Source organism: Phocoena sinus, chromosome 20 (genome assembly GCF_008692025.1).
Source record: "Phocoena sinus isolate mPhoSin1 chromosome 20, mPhoSin1.pri, whole genome shotgun sequence".
Lineage (NCBI taxonomy): Eukaryota > Metazoa > Chordata > Mammalia > Artiodactyla > Phocoenidae > Phocoena > Phocoena sinus.
The window spans coordinates 2,953,448-2,981,364 of record NC_045782.1 but is presented as its reverse complement, the minus strand read 5'-3'; the positions used below and the strand labels follow the sequence as shown (position 1 = coordinate 2,981,364).

At 53.6% G+C, this 27,917-nt stretch overlaps 1 protein-coding gene across 1 annotated transcript in view; it reads right to left on the bottom strand.

Annotated features, from left to right (window-relative positions):
* The window catches only part of TEKT3 (tektin 3), a 182,786-nt gene that overhangs the window by 65,722 nt on the left and 89,147 nt on the right, over positions 1 to 27,917 (bottom strand). The gene's annotated exons all lie outside the window — the stretch shown is intronic.

Genomic DNA, 27,917 nt, shown 5'->3' with positions numbered 1-27,917 from the left:
GCAGTGTCCTAGGAGAGCCAGTGAGCAGAGTCACGGGAATAGACAAGCCTTTGCCTTTTGGGTTTGCAGGGTTTTTCTCACTTCCATCCCACCCCTGTCTTAGCCTGCACCCTCTACGCCTCGGTTACAGTCAAAGGCGTTTTGGGTTCTCTGCCACCAGCTTCCCCAGACCCCAACCTAGACCTTCAGCTGCAGAAAAGTCTTCCTGAAATCCCGGGTCCACGTCTTGCTTACAAAGCCGGCAAGGATCTTTCTTCCCAAATAGGAGCCCCCAATTTGGTATCATCACAGCCCTGGGGGCCCGCTTCACCTTTTCCATTCCTGTGCACCCCGTACCATCCCCCTTCGCTCTGGCAAGCCCATCTCCTCCACAACTGGCCCTTCCTGGCCTCTGTGCTTTGCCAAGACTCATCCCTCCCATCATAAAAGCTCCTTTCTCCCCATCAATTCAGGGCTACCAGCTCCTGCGAGACCCAGCTCACTGCCTGCAGGAAGTATTCCAAAATGGCCATTTGAGTCATTGGGTCATTGTGTTCCATGTCTTTGGGTCATTGTGTGCTCCGTGTCTTCGAGTCCAGAAACATCTTCAAAATGAAGAATGTCTGGTTTTCTGTCAGGCTGTGGGCCAGGCAGTCAGTCACCTGCTGTGCAGAGCAGAGGCGGAAAGGGATGGGGGCAGGGGAAGGAGTATTGTATTTCTTCTTAAACAGCTTTCCAAGGAATACACTCTTTTGACGTCCACTTCTAAAGGCATGTGGGGCTGCCGTTCCTGCGGCTTTGGAGGGTTCCGGGGTGGACACTGGGCTTCGCCTCTCTCACCCAAGGTTAGCAACGAGCTTCCCATATCCGCTAAATTACTGTGTGTCCGTATGCTTCTATCTTCCAAAATGTGGCTGCAATCAACTCCTCTCTCATTTTCTTTATGCTTATGTTCGTCTGCCTTTCTTCCCAACCCCTCTTCTGTGATCGATGGCATGTTCTGCCTTTTTTAACTAGAAGTCCCAAGTGGCTGTTTGCACTTCGCTGCTGAGTTCTTTCTGCCCTGAACGTATCTGGCCTCCCAGCTACATTATAGACGCTGGTGGCTGTGGCTGCCTCTGTGGAAGGTACTTCTCTGGACAGACACAGACATGGCTTTTGACTGATGACCTGAGTAGCCTCTGCTACCTTTGGTGGGTGGAGCTGGTCATGGGTGATTGAGTCCTGGGAATCACTGAATCCTCCCTGGGGAGGGCACAGTGCCCCTTCACCATTTGCCAAGCTATGGGGTCCGTCAAGCCGCATCCTCTGTCACGTCCCGGGTTTCCCACTGGGTCTGCAGGCCCCTGCTGGGAGGTGTAGACGCAGCGTCATTAAGGCAAACGCAGCCCTTGGCCCGCATGTTCTCATTTCCCAGGTGAGAGTTGAGCAGACATACAATGAAAAGAGCCTCACGGCCCTGGAGCCACCCTGACCGTTCATCCCTTGGTACCGGAGCTATGTGTGATCAGAGGCATTGCCAAGCCCCAGCCCTGTCCTGGGTCACTCCATCCCACACGCTCACATGCTAACCAGCTGGGCACCCAGGAGAGAGGCAAGGAAGAACCGACCCAGGTTGGTGGGTTGTTCCTTCCTTCCCACCTGTGTTGTTGGAGTTTCCTTCCATTGATGTGTGTATGGAGTGCCTTCTCTGTGCAAACCCCGTGTTAGCCCTGGGGTACCAGGAAATCCTGTCCTAAAGGAGTTTAAAATTGATGGAAGCCGTAACCAGGTCAACGGTACCCTTGGCATGGTGGGTGTCGTGCCAGGGTGTCCAGAGCCGTGTGTGATCCCAGACTAGGGGTCAAGGCTGGCATCCCGTGTGGGTGGTGAGTGAGGTTTAGGGAAACAAAGAAGGCAGGCAGGGGCCTGAGCTGAGCACATCACTCAAACCACCTGCACGTGGTCCCGGGTTCACATGGGCCTGGAGATCACGTAAGAGTTTGCACTAACCCTGAAGAACAGTGGAGAGCTGCCAGAAGGTTCCAAGCAGGGGAGGGATTCACATTTCGGAAAGATGTCTCTGATCGCTGAGGGCAAAACGAATCGCAGGGGAGGGGTCTGGGGCGTGGCAGGAAACCCAGGTCCCAGCAGGTCCTGGCGAGAGCCTGGTGGCTTGTGAGAGGTCGTGCAGGATTTGTTAGGTCCTCAGCACGTGGGGTCACGGTGATTTGGAGATGGATTCACTCCAGAGAATGAGGTTCAGGAACCTAGGCAGGGGTCACGTTTCTAGCTCAGGCCTCTGTGTGGTGACATTTACCAAGACAGGGAGGACTGGGGCAGTTCAGCAGGATGTGCTGCATCTTTCGTACTTAAAAAAGGCAACAGTCAAGACTAAAGACGCCCCTTCGCAGAAACTCCACTCCACGAACCTGAGCAAGGGGCCGGGTCTACCCGGAGTTCATTAGCGCTTTCTCAGCACCGCCCTCTGCCCATTCATGGCCCACCTCCTCACCTTAGCCTCTAATTGGACCTTCTGATCAATGAGAAGCCAAAAAAACCCCAGCTCCTACAGTCAAACTCCATAACATCCCCAAGCTAAGCCCCAGCTACACCTGGGGACGTCAGCTGTCACTCTGCAGCCCCTCACTGCCCTGTGCTTACACACAAGCACATCCCAGGCATCATAGCAGCCTGCAAACCCACCGCGTCCCCTTTACTTCTGAGACCTGCGCGCATGCTGTCCCCTCTGCCTGGACCACTCTCCCTAGCCCCGGGACCTCCCTCAAAGCCCACTGGATCCCCAGGCCTTCTGAGATCCCTTTCTAGCTGGAGGCAGAACAGGTGACTGTGGCCCTCTGTTTGATGACACACACAAAACATTCAGGTAAAAGCAAACTGATGGGCTTCCCTGGTGGCGCAGTGGTTGGGAGTCCGCCTGCCGATGCAGGGGACCCGGGCTCGTGCCCCGGTCCGGGAAGATCCCACATGCCGCGGAGCGGCTGGGCCCGTGAGCCATGGCCGCTGAGCCTGTGCGTCCGGAGCCTGTGCTCCGCAACGGGAGGGGCCACAGCAGTGAGAGGCCCACGTACCGCAAAAAATAATAAAAAATAAAATAAAAAGTGAAATGGGGACTTCCCTGGCGGTCCAGTGGTTAGGACTCCACGCTTCCACTGCAGGGGGCACGGGTTCGATTCCTGGTCGGGGAACCAAGATCCTGCACGCCGTGTGGCCAAAAAAATAAACAAATAAAAAGTGAAATGAACCATAATAATATATTTCATCCAGGATATGCAAAGTATCCAGACCCCCATCTCTACACACCTCTCCTTCCACCAGCTCAAATCACGCTCTGCACCTGCTAGGACTTGCCGGGAAGGAGGGCGGGGAGCGGGGGTCTGGCTCTGAGTAGCAGCCTCTCCAAGGAAAGCAGTCAGCGCGCAAGCCCACTAAGCCACACGTTTTGCAGAAAATCTGCACTTCTCTCAGGAGCCTGAAGCAGAGCGAGAAATGTCCCCATAATGAAAGTGTAGGCGGTGGTAGACATTGTCCCCGCCTACACCACACAGAGGACTTTTTATCCAGCCACCCATTTCCAGGGCGCTTTTAGCTGACACAGAAGGCCCGTGGGCTACTGGCATCCCAGCCATCTCCTGAGGTGGCTGCCCGTGGGTGGCACAGCCAAGACCTGGGAGGAATGCGGGGACAGAAGGGCCTGGGGAGATAAACCGGCTGGCCCTAGTGCTGGAGGCCCAAGAGTCAGCCCAGACGACTAGCGCGGAATTCCCATCCCCCTGGGTCCAGGCAACGAGACCAGCTTCCAGAGTTCCACTCCCTTCCAACAGCCTGGAATTCCACATCAGGCCCTTTAAAAGCTGCTGCCGCCACTGGCTCTGCTTCCACCTTGTCCGAAGGTGTCCTCGTGCATCCCCGAGCCAAGCGCGTCTTCCCTGGCCCTCCGGACAAGCTCTGTGGGGACCATTTAACGGGCAGGCTGCCGACCAATGACAGGTTCCCAGGTCACAGAACCCTAAGAGCGAGGCTGGCGTATCGCCCGCCACCAGCTGGCCCAAGGCGTGGCTCACCTGAGCGCCGAGCAAGGTGGGCGCTCCGATGGGTGGAATGAGCCAGCTCCTCAGACAACAGGCCATCACGGGGTTTGCCCGCAGGGTTTGCTTCAGACTCCCACTGAAACGGCCACTGAGCCCTTGCAATGTGGCTAATCCAAGTTGAGATGCTGTTAGCGCAAAATACACACCAGAGGTCAAGGACTTCGTATGCAGAAAGGGTGTAGGAGACCTCACTGAAAATACGCACGTTGCTTCCATGGTGAAATGAGCATATTTTGCATATATTGGATTAAATGCATTGTATTGGTATAATTAAGTTCCTGTGTGTCTTTCTACTTTGCGTGTGATCACTTTACATTTTTAAATTACATAGGTGGCCTGCATTTTATTTGCCAGATCACTTCCTGGGATTTAATTCCGGGACAAGGGGTGTGAAATGAGAGTGTTCGGGCACCAGGGGCCACCACCCCCATCACTGGCCCTTTCTCCACCCTGGAGGCTGAGGCGTACCCTTCAGATGAGGAACCGTCACCTAGACCCAGGCCTCTCATCACTGCCCTGTGATGTCCGCCAGGGCGTCTCCAGGTGAGGGCTGAGTTATGTGATTGCTTCTTACCCTTTAGAAATGGAACATAAAATCTAGCACTGCACATCAGGGCCCTGTCAACACAGGGATCCTTGGGATGATGGAACAGACCTGTACCTTGATTTTGGTGGTGGATGTATGAACCTCCACAAGTGATAAAATTACAGAATTAAGTACATACACACATACACACCTGTATTATTTCTGACCACTGCATGTGAATCGACAATGATCTCCAAGCAAAAATGTTCAACTTTTAAAAAAACCTAAGCCATATTTGCACACCCATGTTCATAGCAGCATCCACAATAGCCAGAAGGTGGAAGCAGTTTTTTTCTTTTTTGGCCATGCCACGCGGCTTGCAGGATCTCAGTTCCCGGACCAGGGATTGAACCCGGGCCACGGCAGTGAAAGCGCCGAGTCCTAACCATTGGACTGCCAGGGAAGTCCCAGAAGCAACTGAAGTGTCCATCCACAGATGACAAACAAACAAAATGTGGTAGATACACACGCAATGGAATATCATTCAGCCTTAGAAAGGAAGGAGATGATGACACCTGTTACCACACGGACGAAACTTGAAATTATTAGGCTGAGTGAAATAAGCCCATCACAAAAGGGCAAATACTGTATGATTCCACTTATGTGAGGTCCCTAAAGTAGTCAGATCCGTAGAGACAGAAGGTAGAATCGTGGCTGCCAGGGGCTGGGGGAGGGGGGCCTGAGGAGTTAGTGTTTCGTGGGGGCAGAGTTTCAAATGGGGAAGGTGAGAAAGTTCTGGAGATGATGGTGGGAATTGTCACACAACAGTGTGAATGTACTTAATGCCCCTGAGCTGTGCACTGACACATGGTTAAGATGGTAAATTTTATGTTATGTGTATTTTACCACAATGTTTAAAATTTTTACAAACCCGGGCCTTTCGACTTAAAGATGAATGACTTTCTCTCACAAGTCACTCTGTTCAAAGAGGGAGAACAAATAAGCTATCGGGCATGTTAGCAGGGACCAGACAGCCTGCTTCTGGGCGATCACCCTTTAAGAGAAGCCAAGCAGGGCGTGTGCTTGCCAAATGTGTGGGCATTGGGACAGGTGAGGCCCAGCTAGTGCCAGGCCTCACCTCAAGTATGTCCCATCCCCAGCCGGATCTCTTATGCCACCTAAAGGTGGAACTAACCCTGTTATTACAGAGGTGGCCTTGATCAAAGACGTGCATAACCGTGGAGGTCAGGGAACTGAAAATCTAGGTGGAAATGTGCACGTCTGGAGTTTGAAGCAGCTGGGAAGGCGAGGGCTGAACCCTGAATTGGCAAATGGGATCTACTTTAACGTGGGAGGTGGGATCGGCGTTTGGGGATGTAGTTCTTAATACCAGCTCGCTAAAGGTACCAGGTTTTTCCTGTACAAACTAAGGAGGGGTTGACCTTATGAGCCCCCCACCCCAAGTTGTGCAGTTGAAGCAGGCCTGGGCTTCTTAGGACAGGGAGGGTGTGAACAAACCCGCTGAGAGGGGCAGGGCAGGGGAGGGGGTCTCTGCACCCCACCCCATCTCTGGGAGGTTAGTGGCAACCCAGAGATGACTTCAGGGTAACGGGGGAGGAGGGAGCTGCCCAACTGGGAATGTCTTTCTTATCCAATCATCAACGAGCACATGATACCAAGGGTCCATCTTTGGGAATGGGGGCATCCCAGAAGATAATTATTTCTTTCCTCTGAAATCCACCCAGCCTGGCCAGGAGCCCCTGGACGGCCTGGAATGTTTATTAAAAACGCCAGATGTCTCAGCATTCATTTGCAGCCACCGGGGCATTGATTAAGATACACAGTGCCTCTGCCGTCCTGCTCCTGGCCTCCACCACGGCTGGTCCTCACACGGACACTGTGCCAGGCAGCACTCTGGGTGGTCTTGCACCTGACCCTGGCAAAGGCAGGTGGGCACATCTACATGATTCTGCACCGTTCATGATGGTTCCCTGGCCCCTGCTCCCTGAGCCAAGAGATTCAACTTTTTATGAAAAACAGTATTGTTTTCTCTCTCTCGGTTGTCTACATCATGGGAAATTTTTGTGTGGTGATGCAAAAATCCCAGAAAGTTTGGTTTTAAAAGTTCCCTCAGATGTGGGTGGTTCCTCAAGTCTGTCCAGATTTACTGAATATCCTGTGTCCATAACACAAGCCTGACGCTTTCACCCCAACACCCCTCAAGGGGCCCCTGGGGTTTGCGGAGGCTCCCATTAGCGAGATCTGGAAGCTGGTAGTTGCATGTAGCACTCTTAACCTTGAAACTGAGATGACCTTACAAGCCTGAGTTCACAAGGTTCTCTCTGAAAAATCTTTCTCTGATGTTGTAATCCGTCAACAGTCCTCTCCTGAGCACCTGTGTGCGGGGCTGTGGCAATGCTACCGCCCCCGATTCCCCCTCCTGTCCTACCCTCCCACACCGCCCTTCTCACCCAGAGGATGACTTGTCTGAGACGCCTCCACGGTGACCAAAGCAGCCACTGAGAGCGGTAGTGTCAACGGCGTCTCGACAGGGAGAGACGACGGAGGAGGGGCCGACAAAGCAGCACACCCTTCATGCCGCCTTCATAAATACTTCAGTAGTACACCTTTGTGGATGTGTACGTACAGATAGATAGATATTCACGTGTATGTTTCAGTAAAACATATCTGAGAGGATACGCACAGAAGTGCTCAGGGTGATCGCCGGGTAGTAGAATTTTCTTTTCTTTTAGCTTCTCTGTATATGTTTCCTAGAGTAAATATGTATTACATGCGAAATCAAAGAATAAATATGTTGTAAAGGAAACGTTGGCGTTGGTAGTAGATTTGGTAGCCGTTTAAATTGGTTTACACGTGTGGTTTGGGGAATTCAGAGTTCTGGCTGAGATTATGGGCACCTCTGCCCAAACAGTTTAAGCCTGGACAACGAGAAATGTAAATTTTGTGATTTTCCTATTTATCCCCTAGGTGGGATTTAAATTATATCTATACATATGTATGCATATATATATACCTTTATTATATACATAATTATTTATCAAGGAGCCTTTACAACCACTAACATCGTCAGTATCTGTATTTATTACTGCACCAAGCTTAGCCCTCCCACTAGCCTTAACAATACGGATCCTGTTACCTATACCATATCCAGTAATTAACATAAACTTATGTGTATTGTTTAGATCCGCTGTATCAAGCTCAGCTGTGTATCCTAGTCTCTGATCGGAAGGATGGGCTTCACACTCAAAATACACCTTGACAGGTGCCCTGGGAGAGGTAGCACAAGCTTCACACGAAGTACCTCAGCAATCATCCGATTATCTGCACTATTCATCACTTAAATATTAAGGTTAATATTCATATTAACCTCCTCCTGGACCATGAGGGCGGCATCTCCTCTCTGTCTGCTCGGGCTGGTTCCTGGCCCTGCCTTGGTTGTTCTGATGGGTCAAAGGCTGAGGCTGGAGAATAGATTAGGAAAAAGCTAAGAGAAGTTAAATTGATCTACGTAAGAAAAAGCCTAACAAAAAAGTGGGGCAATACCCCATAGGGGAAGGAAGTTGAAAGAGCTTGAGCAGAGAAGGGAGGGGGAATAAGGTAGAAGCAGTGCATCTGGGGTTTTTTAGAGAAAAAACTGGGAGGAGGGCTTCCCTGGTGCTGCAGTGGTTAAGAATCCGCCTGCCAATGCAAAGGACACAGGTTCGAGCCCTGGTCCGGGAAGATCCCACATGCCGCGGAGCAACTAAGCCCGTGCGCCACAACTACTGAGCCCACGTGCCACAACTACTGAAGTCCACACGCCTAGAGCCCGCGCTCTGCAACAAGAGAAACCACCGCCATGAGTAGCCCGCATACCGCAACCAAGAGTAGCCCCCGCTCACCGCAACTAGAGACAGCCCGCGGGCAGCAACGAAGACCCAACATAGCCAAACATAAATAAATTAATTAATTTAAAAAAAAAACTGGGAGGAAAGAGAAGAGATTTGTGGGAAGCGGAGAGAAGGCTCAACAGCCCCAATCGCAGGAAACGTGGACACAACCCACACTGGCTCCCCATCAAGGAAACCTGCAGTAAAGAGTCACTTTACTCATCAAGGTCTGGGGCTCAAGGGTGTGTCTCTTTGGGATGTGTCAGTTGTCAGACTGGGAGTCACCTTGTCCTGCTAGAGTGGGAATCCAGGCGGCTGAGAAGATGAGGCAGAGCCCCGAGAAGCATCGGGAAGCAGCCCATCTCTGCCGAGCATCCCGGACGGCTGGAGTCAGGTCCCCACGCCCCAGGGTCCCACCACCGCAGCACGAGCCACGCACCCACTGAACTGGTTTCCGAGGGCTGTTGTCACAAAGTGCCGCGGACCCGGCGGCTTCGACAGCAGAAACTTGCTGTCTCACCGTTCTGGGGGCTGGAATCCAAGATCAAGGTGGCGTCAGAGTTGCTTCCTTCCGAGCACTGGGGAAGGGTCTGCTCCCCGGGCGCCTCCTGGCTTGTAATGGGCACCTTCAGCCTCTGTGTCTGCCTCTGTGCCCCAGGTTCCCCTCTTACAAGGGCACCAGTCTTACTGGATCAGGGCCCACCCTAATGACCTTATTGTAACTTGACTACTTCTGTAAAGACCCGATTTCCAAACAAGGTCACTTCCCGAGGGACCAGGGCTTAGGACTTGGACATACAGATTTGGGGGTGGGCTCTGACACCTGCTGACAGCTCCACGGCCGTGCTCACCCTGCAGCTACATATCCCCAAGCTGTCCCATCCTCACCATCCTCGGTGTCAATTCCTCGGAACCCCGGCGTGGTGACCTCCCCCTTCCCGGTCCGCAGCCGGGTCCTGAGTTTCTTCCTGTGCTGCCGCTTCCCTGGTCAATGCGGGGGTGGGGACTGAGGAGAGGGGAGAACCTCGCGGGTGGGCTCAGATCCCGCCCAGGGGAGGCTGAAGTTGCTCCCACCTTACGATGCCCGCTGATTACAGCTTCGTCCCGGGGCGGGGGGCCTTCAGGTGGCTGGACGGACAGCCCTGGCCACCGCCCTGGGACACACTTGGCCTCATTGCTGCGGGGATTCCTGGGCCCTCTGGAGGACAGGTCTGTTCCTCAACGCCTCGGTCCTCTGCCCTAGATGCCAGCTGGGGGTCTGCGGCTGGAGGGACTGGGGAGCGAAGGGCACATTGGGCCGCCCAGCATCACTTGGGTGAAGGCTGGGGTTAGGATGGACAACTGGCCAAAGGGCACAGGGAGGAAAGGGGCCTGAGACAAGATGGGAGGAGGGGCTGGATGGCGGGGCGAGGTGAGGCGGGGGGCGCTGCTTAGACGGACATGATGTGTTTCTGCAAGGGGAGCCAAAGATTTGCACTAAAACCCCAATCCCTGGCACGCACACCGGGGACTGTGGTTCCTGACGAGAGCAATTTACGTTTAGGAAAGGTTTTTAATCATGTGTTAGAGGATTCGTAATTGTAGGGCTTCTTAAAACTACTGGTTTGCCTGCTGAGCTCCCAGGGTGTGCTAAGCCTCCTGCAAGGAAATGGGGAAGAGCCTGACCAGCCTCCAGAGCCCCTCCCACACCCTCTGCCCCCACCTCCTCTCCGCCTCCAGGCTGGCCACCCAGCTTTCACCTGCTTGACTTCACCCCAGTATGACTTCAAAGGTCTCTGTGATTACAAAAAGTAGATAAACATATATTATTTTACATATAATATCAATATATATTATTTATAATATCACACTGTATTATTTTATACATTAAAATATCTATTATATATACATATGTCACTGATTTAGCTAACGAGTTCTCTATGCATATAAAATCATTCAAAATATAAATATTCAATGACAAGGTCCTACTGTAGGGCACAGGGAACTATATTCAATATGCTGTGACAAAGCATAATGGAAAAGAATGTACGTGTATGTATAACTGAGTCACTTTTCTGTATAGAAGAAAACAACACAACACTGTGAATCAACTATACTTCAATAAAATTTTTTTTAATTTTTAATATATATATACATATTCAACTTACATATGATCTCTCTTTACTGAATCACATTTGCTACATGGAGTCGACACCTGTGTCTGTAATTCATTCCGAATAAGAAAGGGCATCTTCAACACAACAGGAAATAAACTCTAACTCGAGAGGAGATCTGTCCCTAAGGAAGATGCTCCAGCCGTCAAAAACAAGAAATATTTGGATGGAGACAGTCTTTGGCTGGGATGCTCTTGGCCGGTCCTGTATGTACCACATCAATGCTTCAAAGTTAAGCCAGCTGAGAGGACCAGCTGTTCTTCCCCAAAGAGGCCATGGATGCCGAGATGTTCTATAGATCTGACTGCCTCCGTGGAAGCCCCTTCTGGGAAAGGAAGGGCTGAGCTCGCAGGGCTGCGCCCCTTCGCACGAGCTGCATGGTCCTGCCTCAGAGGCGCGCTGCCTGAGAAGCAGGTTGTGGGGCCATCTTCCTGAGTTAAAGTTCTCAAGTGTGGGCCTGGGTTGCAGCAAGCAGAGCGGCTGGAAGGAAAGACATGGGTGGCTGCCTGTGCTGGGCTCACTTTAATTCTGTTCCCAGTGCTTAGGGGGGCCTCCTGTCTGAGAAGCCCTGTGCTCCGAGCTGGGGGTCCCGAGGGTAGGGAACGAGGGTCCTTGTTGTGTGGTTGGGGGAGGGGCCCCACACACAGATGATGAAATGTCCTGTGTAAGGTGCTATTCCCTGGTCCCAGGGCCCCGAGGTGGGGCAGGGCCCGTTTGGAAACGCAGCGAGGCTTTTCTGAGCTCCTGGCAACCTCGCCTGCACTCCCATTGCGGGACTTTCTTTATGGACTCTGGGTCTATAAATACCTCCAGCTGTGGCGAATGCCCTTGCACAGAAGGATAGAATTTCAGTGTTTGAAGCAAGCACCATCTCCATTAACCCCTGCACTGGTCTGATGCAGGAAGCCCCTCCAGTACACCCTCACGGATCGGTGTTTTTTGATTGCCCTCAGGACAGGGTGCTCACTCCCACCTGGCAGGGGCTGGGACTACCTGGGCACCCACTCAGAGGCGCCTAGTCTGTAGAGCCTGCATCCTGTTTGGGGCATGTGAGGCTGAGGAATGATGTTCGCTGTGTGTCTGGCTTGCTCGGCTTGCCCAGGGCCCCAGGATCTGGGATGCCGGGGCCTCGGGTTACATCCCAAAGTGGTGCAACCGAGCGGCCAGCTGCCAGCGGTCCTTCTGGAGGCACCCAGCTCCTCAGGGTACGGCATGTGCCTCTCAAGGCAGCCGGCCCAGCCAGAGGGTCGGGGCAAGCACACGGTGCCCCTGCATTTGTCCCCCTGCTCGGCCACAGGCCCTGCGGTGACCTAAGCTCCGCCTGGCCTGGCCGTCAGCTCAGCTCAGCCCGTAGTGCCTTGGGCTCTACTTGGATGTGCTGCTCGCCTGGCTTTGGAGAGTTCTTTTTTTTTAAATTTTATTGGAGTATAGTTGATTTACAATGTTGGGTTAGTTTTGGGTGTACAGCAAAGTGAATCAGTTATACATCTACATAGATTTACTCTTTTTTAGATTCTTTTCCCATATAGGTGATTACAGAGTATTGAGTAGAGCTCCCTGTGCTATACAGCCCGTCCCTATTAGGTATCTAGTTTATATATAATAGTGTATATGTGTCAATCCCAGTCTTAGCTTTGGAGAGCTCTAATCTCACATCTTTCGTTTCTGCTGTGGCCCGGGGGTCCCCTTCACTATTCCAAGTGCATCAGAGTTCCTGTGAGCACAGGGGCTCTGTCTCTCCTGTAAAGTCACATCACTGCCACCGTCGGTCCCAAGTCCCCCCAACCCAGTGCATCTTCCAATCCTCCCAAAGCCACCCCCTACTAACTCCGCCTTTTCTCAACTTCCATGGCACTTTCGTACAACACCTGCCCAGCCAGGACCCCACCGCATCCTCTCTCTTGCTACTTCCCACCGATTTTCTCTCTGTCGGCCTCCTCCCAGTGAGCCCCTAACAGAAGAATTTTGTCTCATCCCCCTTTAATCCCCTTTGAAGCACATCATAGGTTTCAACGAATGTTTGTTCAATGAAGAAATGAATACAGTTTGAGCCCTGTCCTCAAATAACCTCATAATCTATGGTGGGGGGGGGGAGCGTGGGGGGCAGGGAAACGATAACAAATCACTGCAAACCGGCAGGAGGGGGGGCAGCAGCACAGGGCCAATCACCCCAGGGTCCTTGGTGATGGTTTGATTGCTTGATAAGGTGTGCACACGATCTGTCTCTTTCTTCTCGTGAGCCATGGCATCCAAACATCAAGTCGGCTTTATTCCTTACAACGCACCCTTAGGTCTATGCTAAAACAAGGAGACGTGTCATCATGAAAATCACAGTAATTGCGCTTGGGCGATGATTTGCAGTCTTCAGGCTTTCTGTGAACAGAGCGTTTGCATGTGGCGGTGACGGGCTAGATGGTTTCTGGAACTCTTTCTAGATCAAATCCCCTTACTTTACAGAAAAGAACAGATTTTCCAAGTGCCCTTCCCCAGTTCCTGCAGGGGTGTGGGCTACCAGGCAGCATCTTCGCTTCCAAGGCCTTATTCAGAAAAATACTGTGGCGGGCACCGTGACACCCCCTTACCTGGCGGTGGACAGATTACCCCTGGCTTTCCCACCTGTACCTGGAGGTTCCCCAAACCATTTGCCCCTGAGCACAGACCCCTCTCGGGTGTTCTCCTGCTCCCGTGGTTAAAGCCCACAGGAGTAAAACTCTTCTCTGATTGAACTTTATTGCAGTATAGTGAAGACGTTTCCTCCATTTAAGACATCTGGGAGGGTCCCCTCTGGGAGGGTGTATTGATTTAGTAGGGGCCAAGTCTGAGATGATTTCTAGGTCAACAGGGGTATAATCTTAGTAGTCATGGTGGTGAAGTGGGCTCTTCAGATAAAAAAAGGAAAAGAAGTCCTGATTTGCAGTGTCTGCTGATTTCTGTGGTGTAAATACTCCCACCGTGGTCGATTTCAAGCTGCCAACGTCATGTGGTGAGTTGGCAACATGCCAGCCGTACTTGGCATTGGAAAGAGACATGCACAGTTGGCTCTTATGAGCCTGCACGAGCAGCTGTCCAGCCACCACATTTACTGAGATTTTTCTAGGAGCTAGGCATTTCTTTAGGCTCACTGAATCCTAGCACTTCACTGTGATTTATATACAAAAATAGGAACAATTACAAATCCCTTCCTCTCGGGTTTTGTGAGGACTGAAGTCACACCATGACTTAGAGCACGCCTGGCACGTAGGACGCTCATAGTAAACAAACACAGCTGTAACTCTCCTTATTACTACGTACATCATCTCAGTTAGGTTTTGTTTTGGCCGTGCCACGTGGCTTGTGGGATCTTAGTTCCCCAACCACGGATCGAAGCCAGGCCCTCGGCAGTCAAAGCACAGAGTCCTAACCCCTGGACCGCCAGGGAAGTCCCTCAGTTACTCTTTTTGACGGCCGTGTGCCGCCAATGTCTGTCGGTAGCGAGCAGGAACCTGACTCGGTGAACGTGTGCGGTAAGAGCTAAGAGCGCTGCACAGTCTGCTGATCTATTGAGAAGATGATGCCACGCGTTTATCTTCTGACCCCAACTCCCATTTTACCAGACCTCCCTGGGGATGAACTGTGATAGTTTTATACATCAATTGGGCTGGGCTAAGGGATGCCCGGATAGCTAGTAAAACATTATTTCTGGGGGTCAGTGAGGGTGTTTCTGGAGGAGATTAGCATTTGAATCTATAGACTGAGTAAGATCACCCTCCCCTGTGCAGGTGGGCCTCATGCAATGGGGCTGAGGGCCTGAATAGAACAAAAAGGTAGAGAAAGGGCAAATTCTCTCTCTCTCTCTCTGCTTGAGCTGAGACACGCATCTTCCCCTGCCCTCTGGCACTAATGCTCCTGTTTCTTGGGCTTTTGGACTCGGACTAGCCCTTACACCATCGGTTCCCGAACTCCCAGGCCTTTAGCTCAGACTCACTTAGACCACAGGCTGTCCTGATTCTTCAGCTTGCGGAGAGCCGACCGTGGACTTTCGTGGCCTCCATCACGCCGTGAGCCAAGGCCTATAATAAGTCTCTCACACCTGTCAGTTGAGCCGGGCCCTCACTGAAGTTTGGGGGCGGTTGTGTGGGGCACTGGCCTGGAGGCAGGGGACCCCCCTCACCTGACCTGTACTCACAGCTCCTTCACCTCCTCCCCCCCAGCCCCATTATCCTCTCCTGCCCTCTCCATCTCAGACACACGTCCACGTGGTCCTCAAGAAAGGGGGTGAGCCCAGCTGTGCGTGGTGCCCATCGGCCTGGGTGGGAGAACCAGGTGGGATCCCTCCTCTGGGCCTGCGAATGCCAAGCTCTGGGCACCTCCTGAGGTTTGGGCGATTGTGCAGGACAGATGTTTGCGGGGAGGTCTGGGGTACTCTTACAGCTGCTCCCGGGGGCCCCACACACTCTCCTGGGGCGGCCGACGGCCCCCCCAGCCAAGCTGTCCAGGGCGGGCGTTGTACATGGAGGCCTGTTCCTGGGGAACCAGGAATATTCTAAGAGAAAGAAGCCGGGAAGGAAAAAATGTCTACATATCTGGTTTGCTTCCCACGCCTCACCCACTGCAAACATTGACTTCATACCAAAAGCTCCCACTGAACCGGGACCAGCGACTCGAGCAGCCCGGGCGGAGGAAGGCCGCTCATGCCCAGCTCTAGCCCTGCGTCGGCCTCACGCCTTGGCCCCGTGCTCCATGCTTTCGGTCTCCTGGAACGTTTGACAGAATCGTCGGCACCAGTCAGATTCCAAGGGTGACAAGGGAGGAATTTCTTTCTGCTTTGCGTTTTCCTTCTATTTTGGTATCATTTTTCTAAGTGGAAAGGGAGTGCCTTCAGACTGATGGGCAAGTCCAAGTTCGGACGCTTCCATCACATCCGAGGAGGGTACCCCAGCCCAGCACACCTTCAGCACCTCAGGTGGCAGGCAGGTTATCACCTCCAGGAAGTGAAGGAATACAGGTAGCTTTTATTTTGCTTGTCGACCTTTTAGCAGGAAACGGGGCTTGTCAGTTAAAAGGATCAAGGAGCCTGCCTTCCACTCACTAGTCTGATCACCTAAGAGAAAAGAGGGCAATTTTACTACCTGAAAATCACTTTCATTCTCGCCAAAAGGCTCAGTGGCCACCGGAAAAAAAACTTCAGAAAGGCCCTCGGGGCTTACACTCTTATCAGACAGTAAAAGAGATTTTTAAAGCTGCAGTAATGAAGACAGTTTGATTCTGTCGCATAGACAGACAGATCAGTGAGCTGAAATAGAAAGTCCTCAAAGAGACTGGAAAACATACCACGATTTAAGGTATAAGAAAGGGAAATTCCCAATCACTGAGGGAAAGGTGGATTATTCAATAAATGTTGTTGGAAAAACTGGCCAACCCAGAGGGGACAAGTTCAACTGAATCCTCCTTCATGTCTTTTATACTAAAATCAATTAAAGGTAAAAATATATACTTAAGAAACAGAAAAGCTGTAAAAGTACCAAAAAGGAACATGAGGTAATTTTTTCATGTTACTCTTGGGAGAGGAAAAAGCTTTTCTAATTAAGACAAAATTCAGAAGCCATAAATAAAAATATTGATGAGGTTGACTGTATAAGTATTTAAATTTTATCCATACCAAAAATCCTAAAATGACATCAAAATACAAGTGAAAAGGTGGGAAAATATTTGAAAGATGGGTTATGAACAAAGGACTGAAGGGCTTAAGATAAAAACAGGACTTGCGAACCACAGGTTAAAGACCAACAAACCAATTTTTTTTAATTAGGAAAGATATAAACAAGTGGATCACAGAGAGAGAGAGAGAGAAGAGGAAAAAACTAGAAATGGCATATAAACAAATGCAAAGAAGAAAGAGATGAAAATCTGTAAATTTTTTTACTGATTAAGTTGGCAAAGATCAAAACGTTTGCTAACACACGTGTTGATTAGGATGGGGGGAAACAGGCCTTCTCACCACGGTGGGGGGATGGGAATAGATGTGGCCTTTTCCCGAAGGCAAATTGGTAGTTTCTGTCCAGATGAGAATAAAAAAGTGGCTACCACACCCCAGGAACTCCTCGTGTGCTGATGTGTCCCCGTGTGAGCAAAGACGTGGGACACGTCAGCTCTGTTTCTGGCTAAAGACCAGAAACCACCCAAACGTCCATCAAGGGAAAGGCCGGCTGAATAGCTGAGTTCATGACCGACACTCACAGGACCTTACACCCTGCAGCTGCTTAAAAGGACGCAGCGATCCTATGGGTTCCAAGAGAAACAACCTCCAAGATGGCTACGTGGGAAAAGTACCGGGTAGGACAATGTGTATCGTATGACGTGTGTGTACGTTCATTCAACAAAGCTTTCCCAAGCAGCTACCTTGTACCAGGAACTGTTCCAAGCGCTGGGGATACAGCGTGTGAAACAAAAGAGATAGACCCTCTGCTTTCCCGAGCTGATATCCTACTGCGACAAGCAATAAGTAGATGGTGGAGTGGTCCAGCAGGCGGAAAGTGATACGGAGAAAAACCAAAGAGACGTGTGAGGAGTGCAGGGAATGGGCTGCAGCAAATAAGCTTCTCAGAGAAAAGCTCCACCGAGAAGGGGGTACTTGAGCCAAGACTCTTAGGATGTGAGGGAGAGAGCTGTGCACGTGGATGGGAAGGAGCCTTCCAGGCAGGAGGGTGGCAGGTACAGAAGCCTGAGGAAGGGAGCCTGATGGCTGGCGTGATGGGGTCCAGGAGGCTGGAGCTGCCAGGGCGAAGGAGAACGTGGAGAAGAGGTCCAGAGAGGAGACTAGAAGAGCTTGCTGGCTGTTTGAAGGCTCTGGCTTCTTACTAAGAGGGGATATGATGTGATGTGACTTCAGGTTTTCAGAGGATAACATTTCCAAAGGGACACACATCTACTGGTTAGGGGTGGTCACCTCTCCGGAGAGGGACAGGGGGAGGCAGGCAGGGAGGTGGGGACAGAGAATTGTTTTTCATCATATTCCACGGACGTCTCTTTGGTTTCTTGACCATGTACAGGCACGTTGTTTTTTTCTGTTTTTTAAAGGGCCCTTTTGCCTGAGTGAAACACAAAATAAGGAACTTCCCCCAGACAGGGACTCCTTTATTCCTGGGTGGCTGCATAATCTAGGGATTGCCTGCATGATGTCTTGGGTTTGCGTTCCCCAAAAGCAGACTCTGAGATGAGGATTCAAGAACAAGGAGTCTACTGGGGACATGAATCTGGGAGACAGAGCAGAGGAGTGGAAAAGTAGGGCAGAGGAGGAAAGGAGGCCGAGGCTCAGGGCATCCTTGAGGGGATGGCTACTCGGGTACCCGAGGCTCTATCCCGCTGGGAACTCAGAGACAGCGTGGGACTTGCACACTTATCCACCAAAACGTAGGGTGAGGAAGCTGGGCTATTTGTCCTCCACCTCCTGTTGGCCATACTGAGGGCAGCTCCGGGGATCTCAACGCCCTGTCCGTCTGCGGCAGGGCATCAAGAGAAAACTCCAGGTGGAGAGTGACTGTGCCTGGGTGTGGGCAGGGGAGGGGATGTGGACCAGCTGCCACACAGCCCATTTTGGCCTTTTAAAGGACTGGCAATGGTTTGTCCCTCCATCACTTTTCACCTGCCTTTCATAAGGATGCTGCTCTTTAATTCAGTACATGTGAAGATGGAATCGATAGAAGGGAACGGGGTGGGCTTGGAGATGTTCGAAAAAACCCAAGTCTCCTGGAGCACGAGAGACGGGGATCGTCCCAGAACCAGGGTGTGGATGCAAACACCACCTGCCTGTGGTGCTCTGCTGGGAAAGAAAGTTTCAACAGAATCTTTAGCTTGCCATTTTTTTTTTAGGAAAAGGAATTGTAGATGGCGGTCCATGTTTGGATGTACCTGAGATGCCCCACTCTCTCATCCACCCTGTTCATGTCACCTCGCCTGCTCCAAGCCCAGCTCTTGCAGGAACCCTCCTGAAGGAATTCCAAGCTGCCTGCTCTGGGCTACCAGGAGAGGCCCCGCACTCGGGCCTCTGGCCCCCTTCCCTGGCCCGTGACAGGGCGTCCGCAGCGGATGGGGAAGATTTGAGGGACTGCATTCAAATCCTCCGCCAAATCACTGGACCTCTCTGATCCTCTGTTTCCTTGTCTCAGAGTGACTGGGTGGATTAAAGGAGCCACCCTTCCACATCCTCCCTCATTCTGTGTTTCTAAAGCATCTGGGTTTTGGTACAGCCCATGAACTGACTCAGAAATTATCATGACCAAAAACTGGAGCTCAGAAGGCTCCGAGCAGGCCAGCTTTGTTGGAACAAGGCACAACTTCTCAGGTTGACAACATGGAGTCAGTGGATGACTTGGAAGGGGACCCCTGCCCCTTGAGGAGGTGATGCCTGTATATACTTCTAGCATCACTTGTGAGCTCCTCAGAGGCGGGCCGTACATCCCGCTTTTCTCACCCCCCATATTTAAGGGTGAGCTATAATGGTTCACAGTGCCGGCCAGGGAGAGAGGAATCCAAACAGGGTTTAGTCTCCACTAACAGATCTTGCTGTTTCCCTGCCTAAAACCCCGCAGTGGCTGTCGGCCATTCTTGGGAAAAGTCTGTCTTTTGTTTTGTGCCTTGAGGTGGCCCACTCTCACCCCTGACTCCCCCAGCCTCCACTTGGGTCCCTCAGCCCACACCCGCACCCGCACTAGGGCTTCCAGAATGTGCTCTTCAGACCTCCTTCAAAATATATAATACCGTATTATCAGCTGTAATCAGCATGCTGTACGTTTAGATCCCATCCATCTTATAACGGGAAGTTTGGCAACCCTTTGACCAATATCTCCGCACTCCCCCCACCCCCAGCTCCTGTAACCACCACTCTATTCTCTGTTTCTCTGAGTTCAGCTTCTCTTAGATTCTACTTATAAGTGATATCGTAAAGTATTTGTCTTCCTCTGTCTACTTATAAAATAGGCCTTTATTGAGACTGTGTCTTTGCTGGTTTAATAATTTTTCAATACACAAATAGGGTTGCACTTCAATAAAATTTGTTCAGAGGTGATGTGGTGGTGATGTAGTGGGGATGGAGTTGCAGATGGGGGAGGTGAAGGTGGGAAGTGGTGGTGATGGTCACAGTGGTGTGACTGATACTAGTATAGCTGTAGATGGAGGTGAAGGTGGAGGTGGTGGTATTTGGTGACGGTGGTCATGATGTTTGTGCTGGTACTGATGGTGGTGATGGTGGTGGAGGTGGTAGTGGTGGTCACAGAGGTGATGGTAGTGGTGGTAGTGATGGTGGTGGTGGTGGTGGTGGTGGTGATGGTCATGGTGATGGTGATGATACTAGTAATAGCTATAGATGGAGGTGGTGGTGGTGGTGGTGGTGATGGTGGTGGTGGTAGTGGTGGTGGTGGTGGTGTGGTGGTGATGGTGGTGGTGATGGTGGTGGTGGTGGTGGTGATGGTGGTGGTGATGGTGGTGGTAGTGATGGTGGTAGTGATGGTGGTGATGGTGGTGGTGATGGTGGTGATGGTGGTGGTGATGGTGGTAGTGGTGGTGTGGTGATGGTGGTGGTGGTGATGGTGGTAGTGATGGTGGTGGTGGTGGTGGTAGTGATGGTGGTGGTGGTGGTGATGGTGGTGGTGGTGGTGGTGGTAGTGATGGTGGTGGTGATGGTGGTGATGATGGTGGTGGTGGTGATGGTGGTGATGGTGGTAGTGATGGTGGTGGTGGTGGTGGTGATGGTGGTGGTGGTAGTGATGGTGGTGGTGGTGGTAGTGATGGTGGTGGTGGTGGTAGTGATGGTGGTAGTGATGGTGGTGGTGGTGGTGGTGATGGTGGTGGTGGTGGTAGTGATGGTGGTGGTGGTGGTGGTGGTGGTGGTGGTAGTGATGGTGGTGGTGGTGGTGGTGATGGTGGTGGTGGTAGTGATGGTGGTGATGGTGGTGGTGGTGGTGATGGTGGTGATGGTGGTAGTGATGGTGGTAGTGGTGGTGGTGGTGATGGTGATGGTGGTGGTGGTGGTGGTGGTGATGGTGGTGGTAGTGATGGTGGTGGTAGTGATGGTGGTAGTGGTGGTGGTGGTGGTGTGTGGTGGTGGTGGTGGTGGTGGTGGTGATGGTGGTGGTGGTGTGGTGGTGGTGGTGATGGGGTGGTGGTGATGGTGGTGGTGATGGTGGTGGTAGTGATGGTGGTAGTGATGGGGGTGATGGTGGTGATGGTGGTAGTGATGGTGGTAGTGGGGTGGTGGTGATGGTGGGGGTGGTGGTAGTGATGGTGGTGGTGGTGTGGTGATGGTGGTGGTGGTAGTGATGGTGGTGGTGGTGGTGGTGGTAGTGATGGTGGTGGTGATGGTGGTGATGATGGTGGTGGTGGTGATGGTGGTGATGGTGGTGGTGGCGGTGGTGATGGTGGTGGTGGTAGTGATGGTGGTGGTGGTGGTAGTGATGTGTGGTGGTGGGTGGTGGTGGTGGTGATGGTGGTGGTGGTGGTGGGTGGGGGGTGGTGGTGGTAGTGATGGTGGTGGTGGGTGGTGGGGTGGTAGTGATGGTGGTGGTGGTGGTGATGGTGGTGGTGGTAGTGATGGTGGTGATGGTGGTGGTGGGTGATGGTGGTGATGGGTAGTGATGGTGGTAGTGGTGGTGGTGGTGATGGTGATGGTGGTGGTGTGGTGGTGGTGATGGTGATGGTGGTGGTAGTGATGGTGGGTAGTGATGGGGTAGTGGTGGTGGGTAGTGGTGGTGGGGGTGGGTGGGGTAGTGATGGTGGTGGGGTGGTAGTGATGGTGGGGGATGGTGGGGGTGTGGGGGGGGTGATGGTGGGGTGGGTAGTGATGGTGGTGGGGGGGTGGTGGGGGGGTGGTGGTGGTAGTGATGGTGGTGAGGGGGGTGGTGGTGATGGTGGTGATGGTGGTAGTGATGGTGGTAGTGGTGGTGTGGATGGGATGGTGGTGGTGGTGGTGGTGGTGATGTGGTGGTAGTGATGGTGGTAGGTGGTGGTGGTAGTGATGGTGGTAGTGGTGGTGGGGGTGGGGGGAGGGTGGTGGTGGGTGGAGGGGGTAGTGATGGTGGTGATGGTGGTGGTGGTGGTGTGGTGGGGGGGGTGGGGTGGTGGGGGGTGGTGGTGGTAGTGATGGTGGTGGTGGTGGGGTAGTGATGGTGGTAGATGGTGGTGATGTGGTGGTGATGGTGGTGATGGTGGTAGTGATGGTGGTAGTGGTGGTGGTAGTGGTGGTGGGGGTGGTGGTGGTGGTAGGATGGGGTAGTGGGGGGGTAGTGGGTGGTGGTGGTGGTGGTGGTAGTGATGGTGGTGGTGGTGAGGGGGGGGGTGGGGGTGGTGGTGGGATGGTGGTGGTGGTAGTGATGGTGGTGGTGGTGGGGGGTGGTGGTGGTGGTGGTGGTAGTGATGGTGGTGATGGTGGTGGGTGGGATGGTGGTGATGGTGGTAGTGATGGTGGTAGTGGTGTATGGTGATGTGATGGTGGGTGGTGGGGGGGGTGATGGTGGTGGTAGTGATGGTGTAGGGGTGGTGGTAGTGAGGGTGGTAGTGGGTGTGGTGGGATGGGGTGGTGGTGGTGGTGGGGTGATGGTGGTGGTAGTGATGGGTGTAGTGATGGTGGTAGTGGTGGTGTGGTAGTGATTGGTGGTGGTGGTGGGGGGGTGGTGTGGTGGTGATGGTGGTGGTAGGATGGTGGTAGTGATGGGGGTGGGGTGGTGTGGTGTGAGGGTGGTGGTGTGGTGGTGGTGGTGGTGGTGTGTGGTAGTGATGGTGGTGATGGTGGTGGTGGTGGTGATGGTGGTGATGGTGGTAGTGATGGTGGTAGTGGTGGTGGTGTGATGTGATGGTGGTGGTGGGGGTGGTGATGGTGGTGGTAGTGGTGGTGTAGTGGTGGTGGTGTAGTGGTGGTGTAGTGGTGGTGGTGGTGATGTGATGTGGTGGTGGTGGTGGTGGTGATGGTGGTGGTGTGATGGTGGTAGTGGTGGTGGTGGTGGTGATGGTGGTATGATGGTGGTGTGTGGTGTGATGTTGGTAGTGATGGTGGTGGTGGTGGTGTGGTGGGTGTGGTGTGGTGTGATGGTGGTGTGTGGTGTGTGGTGGTGGTGATGGTTGTGGTGATGGGGTGGTGGTGATGGTGGTGTAGTGATGGTGGTAGTGATGGTGGTGATGGTGGTGGTGATGGTGGTGATGGTGGTAGTGATGGTGGTAGTGGTGGTGGTGTGTGGTGGTGATGGTGGTGGTGGTGGTGGTGGTGATGGTGGTGGTAGTGATGGTGGTAGTGGTGGTGGTGGTAGTGATGGTGGTGGTGGTGGTGTGGTGTGGTGTGGTGTGTGTGGTATGTGGTAGTGATGGTGGTGTGATGTGGTGGTGGTGTGGTGGTGTGGTGGTGTGTGTGTGGTGGTGGTGGTGGTGTAGTGATGTGGTGTGTGGTGGTGTGTGGTGGTGGTGGTGGTGGTGGTGGGGTGTGGTGGTGGTGGTGGTGGTGTGGTGGTGATGGTGGTAGTGGTGGTGGTGGTGATGGTGATGGTGGTGGTGTGGTGACGGTGGTGGTGGTGTGTATGTGGTGTGGTGGTGTGGTAGTGTGGGTGTGGTGGTGGTGGTGATGGTGTGGTGGTGGTGGTGTGGTGGTGATGGTGTGGTAGTGATGGTGGTAGTGGTGTGTGGTAGTGAGGTGGTAGGTGGTGGTGGTGGTGTGTAGTGATGGTGGTGGTGGTGGAGTGGTGGTGGTAGTGATGGTGTAGTGATGGTGGTGTGTGGTGGTGTGGTGGTGGTGATGGTGGTGGTAGTGATAGTGGTGGTGTGGTGGTAGTGATGGTGGGGTGGTGGTGGTGGTGGTGGTGGTGTGGTGGTGTGGGGAGGTGGTGGTGGTAGTGATGGTGGTGGTGGTGGTGGTGTGGGGTGGGGTGGTGGTGGTGTGGTGTGGTGGTGGGGGGTGGGGTGGGGTTGGGTGGTTGTATGTGTGGTGGGGGGGTGGGTGGTGTGTGGGGGTGTGGGTGGTGTGTGGGGGGTTGTGGAGGGGGGTGGGGTGTGGTGGTGGGTTTGGGGGGTGGTGTGTGGGGGTGGTGTGGTGGTGGGGGGGTGGGGGGGTGTGTGGGGTGGGATGTGGGGGTGGGTGGGGTGGTTGGGTGGTTGGATGGGTGTGGGGGGGTGGGGTGGGGTTGGTGGGTGTGTGGTGGTGGTGGTGGTGATGGTGGGGGGTGGGTGGGTGTGTGTGGTGTGAGGGAGGGTGGGGTGGGGGGTGTGGGTGTGTGGTGGTGTGGGGGTGTGTGTGTGTGGGTGGGTGTGTGTGGGTGGTGTGTGGGGTGTGTGTGGGGGGGGGGGGTGGTGGGTGGGGGGGTGTGGGGTGGTGGGGGGGTGGGGGTGTGGTGTGGGGGTGTGGTGTGTGGGTGTGGAGATGTGGTGGGGGTGGGGTGGGGGTGTGGGTGGTGGGTGGTGGTGGGGGTGGTGGGTGGTGGTGGTAGTGGGGGTGGTGGTGATGGTGGTGGAGGTGGTGGTGGTGGTGGTGTGGTGTGTAGGATGGTGGTAGTGATGGGTGGTGGTGGTGGTGTGGTGTTGGTGGTGATGGTGGTGGTGGTGGTGGTGGGTGGTGGTGGTGGTGGTGGTGGTGTGGTGGTGGTGGTGTGGTGGTGGTGGTGGTGTGGTGGTGGTGGTGGTGGTGTGTGGTGGTGGTGGTGGTGTGTGGTGTGTGGTGGTGGTAGTGATGGTGTAGTGATGGTGGTGATGGTGGTGGTGATGGTGGTGATGGTGGTAGTGATGGTGGTAGTGGGTGGTAGTGGTGGTGGTGGGTGGTGGTGGTGGTAGTGATGGTGGTGTGTGTGTGTGGTGTGGTGGTGGTGGTTGGTGGGGTGGTGATGGTGGTGGTGTAGTGTGGTGGTGGTGGTGGTGTGGTGGTGGTGGTGTGTGATGGTGTGGTGTGGTGCTGGTGGTGGTGGTGGTGATGGTGGTAGTGATGGTGGTAATGGTGGTGGTGGTGATGGTGATGGTGGTGGTGGTGGTGGTGGTGATGGTGGTGGTAGTGATGGTGGTAGTGGTGGTGGTGGTACTGATGGTGGTAGTGGTGGTGGTGGTGATGGTGTGGTGGTGGTGGTGGTGTGGTGATGGTGGTGGTAGTGATGGTGGTAGTGGTGGTGGTGGTAGTGATGGTGGTAGTGGTGGTGGTGGTGGTGGTAGTGATGGTGGTGGTGGTGGTGGTGGTGGTAGTGATGGTGGTAGTGATGGTGGTGGTGGTGGTGGTGGTGGTGGTGGTGGTAGTGATAGTGGTGGTGGTGGGTGGTGGTGGTGGATGGTGGTGGTGGTGGTGGTGGTGGTGGGGGTGGTGGTGGGGTGGTGGTGGTAGTGATGGTGGTGGTGGTGGTGGTAGTGATGGTGGTGGAGGTGGTGGTGGTGGTGGTGTGGTGGTGGTGGTAGTGATGGTGGTGGTGGTGGTGGTGGTGGTGATGGTGGTGGTGTGGTGGTGGTGTGTGTGGTTGTGGTGGTGGTGGTGTGGTGGTGTTGGTGGTGGTGATGGTGGTGGTGTTGGTGGTGGTGGTGGTGGTGGTGGTGGTGGTGGTGATGGTGGTGGTAGTGATGGTGGTGGTGATGGAGCTGCTGATGGAGATGGCGGCGGTGCTGTTGTGTGTATCCTGCCAGGAGCTTCCCACCCTTGGACATCAGAAGGCATAACTTCCCCACGTTCTGCCAGCAGGATCCCGAGGGGACTAGACAAAGCCCTCTGCTAACTGTTCTGAAGCCCCGACTGCACTGTGTTCTCTTGAATATTGTGATTGTCTTCTCCAGGCCAGGAGAACTAAACCACCTCTTAGAAATGGGCCACTTGGTATCCCAGTGGCAATTCTGTGACCAAGAGGGAGGTTATTGACCCAGGAAAGGAAGGTGGAGGTGGCTCCAGTGTCTCCAGGATTAAGGGGGTACTGGCCCTGGATTCTGAGTTAACGGGCATGAGTTGAGATCCATATTGGAGGTGGAGCTGGCCCTCACCAGGGAACAGCATTCAGATTTAGGCTATGGGCCTCCCAAAATAGACACTTCCAATAGAATTGTAATTTACTCTGTTGTGCTTCTGCCACCCAGGCCTTCAGGGTAGACTTGCTGATGCGACAACTTGGGAGAGCGGTGCTTTGAGAAACCACAGGGGGACCCGATGGCTGGGCTGGGGAGAAGTGGGACAGCAGTGACCTGGGACCTTGGGGCAACTGCTCTGGAGTGAGACAATGGCCAGGGTGACAGGGGCCCTGAGGGGCGGTTTCGTGAGCTACGCAAGCATTCCTCAGAGCTTCCCAGAGAGCGTCTGGGCACTCCCCGTGGGCCTCAGGAGGGAGGCTGAGACCCACGATCCCAGCATTAAAGGGACCTGCTTCTCCTAAAGTTTGTGGAGCCTGGGCCATCTCGGCTCACTTCTACCGCAAGGAGCCTGAGCCACATAAAACAAGCGTCATTTAATTTTGCAATGGCAAAAAAATAAATAACAATGAAATTCAAATGGAAAGGAAGGAGGGGGGAAAGAAAAGGAGGGAGAGGCTCTGCAGACGAGGGCAGAAAGAGGAAGGGCGTAGAGCAGGTACCCTGCCTTCCCCTGGGTTGAAGCGTACCCCTTGCCCCGGTCTACAGAGGGACCTCCACAAACCCAGAAATGCTGGAAGGCCAGAACTGGTCTCTTTGCTCCGAGACCTGGGGAAGTTGAGGTGAGGCTCAGTGGGCCAGAGGCCAGATGCTGAGGGCTTGGGCCTGGTCCCCGCCCGGTGTCTGGTCAGGGAAACACAGGGGCTAGAGGCCTGCCTTGAAGCTGCCTCGCCAGCCCTCCAGCCAAAAAGGCAGGAAGTGAGTGGCCTGGGGTGAGCAGCGTGCAGATGTGGGCGCCGCCTCTGTGTTGCTTCGTGGGGCCGGGAGGGACAGGCCATGCCCTGAACCTCGGCCCAGCCAGGGGACAGCTCCATGGTGCTACAGAAACAAACAAGAGAGCCAGGCCAGCATACACTGAAGGCAGCTTTGCAAAGTTCAAAACCTTCAGCAGGCCACTACGCTTCAGTTTGGCCAAACTTGCGCCATGACCTCACCCCTCTTCATGAGCAGCTGTCCCGATCCGAATCCTGCTTCCTTCTCTAATCCCTTCCTCATGAGCCTGGGGAGGGCACATGAGGAGCTCAAGGCAAGAACGCCCTCACAGAATCCTGTGCTTCTCTGTAACACCCCTCACAACCGCGATGGGATGAAGTGATTGTCCGGTGTCTGCACCACCGGACGGAAGCCTGAGTGTCTGCCCTGCTCACGGCTGGGCCCCCAGCAGGGCACCTGGCACAAGCCAGCACCCAGCGCATATCTGTCGGGTGCCCTCGATCGGCACCCGAGAAACTGTTAGGTCTATGAAATTTTGTCCCTTCTGATAAAGCCCGGAGGAAATATGTATAATTAACTTGGAATTCCATCAGACAGGCATGGATTGGTCGTTTAAAAGGACAGAATAACTAGATGTTAAATTTTAGGAGACTGTTTGTCCTGCTACTCTATCCCTCCCATGTCCTACAAGGAAGGACACGTCCAAGGTGCCAGCTGGGTCCTTTGTTCGAATCACACTGTCAGGACCAGAAGGAACCTTACAGCAAAGGTGCCTGCCGCTTGCCTCAAACTTTCTACACAACCCGGCCAAGTGGTTTCTCCAGCATCTGGATATTACAAAAGAAACCACCGCTTCGCCACGCATTCTGTTTCGGGTGTCAGGACCTGGTGTTGTGAATCATTCGCTCAGTAAGTAATTGAGCCCCAACCGTGTGCCAGGCTGTGGGCCGAGCTCTGGGAAGATGACCGTGAGCAGGGCTGACCTTGTCCAGATCTCACGGCCCTCCCAGACCCTCCTTCCTAGCTCTGCTGGTCCAGCGGCAGACGGTGAGTTAGCTCTGGTTCACGGGTCACACACGACAGGCTTCTAGTGAAGCCACTGCCTGACAGATGGAGTCATGGCTGAACCTGAGGGTCAGCAGCCACAGGCAGGCACACCTGCCCTCTTGAGGACGTGCTAGCAGGACTGCCGGTGATGACACGGAGGAGAAAGAGGGGGAGAAGGGGGAGGGGACCCGGGTACGGGGGAGGCAGCCTGGACTTGGGCTTGAGGGCCTGGGTTCCAGTGCCAGAGGGGCTCACTTCCTTCAGGGTCAGCTAGGAAAGCATACAGAAGCCCTGGACAGTGAATGGATGTAGACGTGCTGCAACACACAACAGTGTGTGCACCCGTGCTGGCGCACGCGTGGCCCTCGGGGCGAGCTTCCTTCCAGCCGCCACTTTCTCTGGAACCAACTCCTCTCTCCAC